The 3884-nt window shown below is 40.8% G+C and overlaps 1 non-coding gene across 1 annotated transcript; it reads left to right on the top strand.

Annotated features, from left to right (window-relative positions):
• Nucleotides 1–3291: 3291 nt before the first annotated feature.
• Nucleotides 3292–3410, top strand: LOC145415262 (5S ribosomal RNA). The gene has a single exon (XR_013900040.1). It is a non-coding gene; the product is annotated as a 5S ribosomal RNA (ribosomal RNA).
• The last annotated feature ends 474 nt before the right edge of the window (nt 3411–3884 follow it).

Raw genomic sequence — 3884 nt, 5'->3', positions numbered from 1 at the left:
TAACGTTCTCTCTACGTGTCAAGTGGGGTTGGTAGAGGATTAGTGCCCCTCCTTGTAAAACAATTAACACTAAGCCCTTGGCCACCCTGTTTGGGATACATGGCGTCTGGCAATGAATGAATGAATCCAAAAAAGGGATTGGCCGTACTAAATACCGAAAATTACGGCTGTTCCTTAAAAAATAATTATATCTGAGATTTTGTTTTTGTTGATCCTCATATTTTACTTTGCCATGTCATTGTTGCTACTATGCCCGGTGGTAGAGGCGATGTTTGGCAAAAAATACGTTTACCATTCCCGAGTGCCGCCAAAATCCCTGCATGAGGCCTGGCCGAGGGACGTAAGAGACCCTACAGGTACTGAGCCGAGAGGTGCTCGCCCAGGTCATGGCAAAAATTGTGGCAGCATTACTGGAGTACACCAACACCATCAAGGAAAAATTTAACAGTGCTAAAGCACCATGGCAGGTGGTTTGATACATTTATGGTCTTCATCTCCGAGATTTTAATGGTGCTTGTCTTACTACTGTAAGGACTTTACTATTTCTACTGCTTGTATTTTTGAGACGGACATTCTGGTATTCTCATTCTAAAGATATTATCTTTTACTGCTTTTATTTTTGTGACGGATATTCTCTTAATAAGGATATTGTTTTACTTTTATTTTTGTGATTGATATTTTTATTAAGGATATTATTTACTTTCATTTTTGTGACGAATAAAGGGAAGGGACAGCTGACCTAATCATTCTGTGGTCAGATTTAGCAGCGTTCGTACGTCCAAGACCCTCGGAATTTTGGTAGCCTAATTCGTGTTGCCAAAGCCAAAAGTTGTATACGTAGTTTGTTTTATTGTTCATTTCGGTGATCTCTTCAAGCAAATTGATATATCAAATTGTCAAAGAGCTTCTAAAATCTCTCTCGCCCCAAAACACCCTCAAACTTATGGGTGATTTGGCTTCACGGCCAATTGGCCTTTTTTTGTCTTTATTGTTATGTACTGTATTGTGCTTTAAATATTTTTGTTCCCGACCAAAATGACATGACCTGTCACTCCTTGGGGGGTAATTTACAGGAAATGACATATTCAGTCAAATATGAATTGTGTTTATCATACTCATATACCACTAATGGTGATTCCGGCAAGAATGTTTACAATACCTAATATCGATATGTACCGTACCAATATTCATTATTACTGCTACTTGTATTTTGTAGCCTACTCAGTCAAACTCGTTATGACCCCATGGATTGATAAAAGGCTTGACACGTTTTTTTCTTGCGCATCAGAATTAACAGAAAAAGAAATTGTTCTGTTTGTTATAAGCCGCGTTTTTGTCGTCCAAGCTGAGGGATTGGATTCGAAGCCATCTTCGGTAAAACCAAGCTGCGCTGTTTTTGTCGGCCAAAGTGATACGAAGCCGGCCCAAGCGTTTGTCATCAAAACCAAGACCGTCTTCGTATCCCACCCAAGAGTGGTCGGGAGCAGTCTTGGAGTAGTTTGGGGAGAGTAAGATTGGCCAGCAAGGACACATAAATGATATCCTGAAATTAGCATTATGTACACAAAATTAGGGTGCAGTTGGCTAATATTAACGACATATAGAGCCAGTTCAGCACAAATAACGGCTACATGTAAGTTGCATATTCGTCAGAAGATCGTCTTCGGCGAACCCCTCTGTTTACTTTGTGATTGGCATGTAATTTTTCGGTTCTACGTATCCTGGACTGTTTTTGCGGACAAAAACCAAGCGCCCCAAGACATGCTTCGAATCTCAAGCTCCAGCTTGGATAACAAAAACACGCCTATAGATTACACGTTGCAGGTTGGTCTGAGGTGGAAGATGTTTGGGTACGTAATACTGACTACAGTGGCAAATGTATACTTATTTGAATTTGTTTCAAAAATATTTTTCATTATTTTACTATACATGTTGTGGGGCCACAATAAAATAGATATGGAGGCTTCCTACCCAACATATGGTTTATGCAAAATTGACCCAAAAAAGGGGTTGGCCGTACTAAATACCGAAAATTACGGCTGTACTTTGAAAAATAATTGAGATTTTTTTTTTCTTTATCGTAGTTTACTTTGCCATGCCATTGTTGCTGCTCTACCCGGTGGTAAAGGCGATGTTTGGGAAAAAAAAAAAAATACGTTTACCTTTCTCGAGTGTCGCCAGAATCCCTGGAGGCGCTGCCTGAGGCCTGGCCGAGGGACGTAATAGAGACCCTAGAGGCACTGAGCCGAGAGGAGCCCGCTCAGGTCATGGCAAAAGCAGTGGTAGCATTACTGGAGTACACCAACACCATCAAGGAAAAATTTAACAGTGCTGAATCACCATGGCAGGTGATTTGATTTGTTACATTTATGGTCTTTATCTGAAGGTAGGTGGTGGCTACCATCATCCACTCACTTGATGTAGTGCTGCCTACTTCTTCCTTAGCCTTTATCATTCTTTTTCTGCGCCTGCCCTCCTCTCTTCCTATTTCTCCCATCTTTCCTGTCACTTCTTATTGCTTTTCTTTCCGTTACAGGTGGCTTTACATTGAGTGACAAGCCAAATGGTTTTCTGTAAGCCAAGAAACCACTTACAACGCTGGGTGGTAACCATATAACCAAACCATAAGCGCTCCCTACGTGTCAACAAGTGGGTTGGTGGAGGGTTAGTGCCCCTCCCTGTAAAACAAATAACTCAGAGTCAAATGGCCACCCCTTACGGGATTATGGCGTCTGGCAATAGATAGATAGATAGATCTCGAGATAATGGTACTGGTCTTACTACTGTAAGGACTTTATTGCTTCTACTGCTTGTATTTTTGAGACGGACATTCCGGTATTCTCTTTCTGAAGATATTATCTTTTACTGCTTTTATTTTTGTGATGTATATTCTCTTACTAAGGATATTATTTTACTTTTATTTTTGTGACGGATAAAGGGGACGCACAGCTGACCTAATCATTCTGTGGTCAGATTTGGCAGCGTTCGTGCGTCCAAGTCCCTCGGAATTTTGGTAGCCTAATTCGTATCGCCAAAGCCAAAAGTAATATGCGTAGTTTGTTATATCGTTCATTTCGGTGATCTCTTTGAGCAACATGATTTTTCAAATTGTCAAAGAGCTGCTAAAATCTCTCTTGCCCCAAAACACCCTCAAACTCATGGGTGATTTGGCTTCACGGCCAGTTGGCCTTTTTTGTCTTTATTCTTATGTATTGTGCTTTAAATATTTTTGTTCCCGACCAAAATGACGTGATGTGTAACTCCTTGGGGGGTAATTTACAAGGTATGCATGCCAACGGCCATACCACGTTGAGTACACCGCTTCCCGTCCGATCAGCGAAGTTAAGCAACGTTGGGTCTGGTTAGTACTTGGATGGGTGACCGCCTGGGAACACCAGATGCTGTTGGCATAACGTTCTCTCTACGTGTCAAGTGGGGTTGGTAGAGTATTAGTGCCCCTCCCTGTAAAACAATTAGCTCTAAGCTCTTAGTCACCCCGTTTGAGATACATGGCGTCTGGCAATGAATGAATGAATGACGATACATCCGGTCAAAAATGATCTGTATTTATCGTACTCATATACCAATAATGGTGATTCCGGCAAGAATGCTTACAATACCAAATATCGATATACACTAATATTCATTATTATTGCTGCTTGTATTTTGTACTCAGTCAAACTCGTGATGGCTTCATGGACTGATAAAAGGCTTGACATTTTTTTTTTTTTCTTGCGCATGAGAATTAACAGATAAAGAAAATGTACAGTTTGTTATAGATTACGCGCCCGTCCTTCGCACCGAGGTTGATCTGAGGTGGAAAATGTTTGGGTACGTAATACTGACTACAGTGGGAAATGTATATTTGTTTGAATTTATATCAA

This window comes from Coenobita brevimanus, chromosome 101 (genome assembly GCF_032717465.1).
Source record: "Coenobita brevimanus isolate Jiangsu-jjx chromosome 101, ASM3271746v2, whole genome shotgun sequence".
NCBI classification, from domain to species: Eukaryota; Metazoa; Arthropoda; class Malacostraca; order Decapoda; family Coenobitidae; genus Coenobita; species Coenobita brevimanus.
The sequence above is the reverse complement of the archived record's forward strand: the minus strand, read 5'-3'. Positions and strand labels throughout refer to the sequence as shown.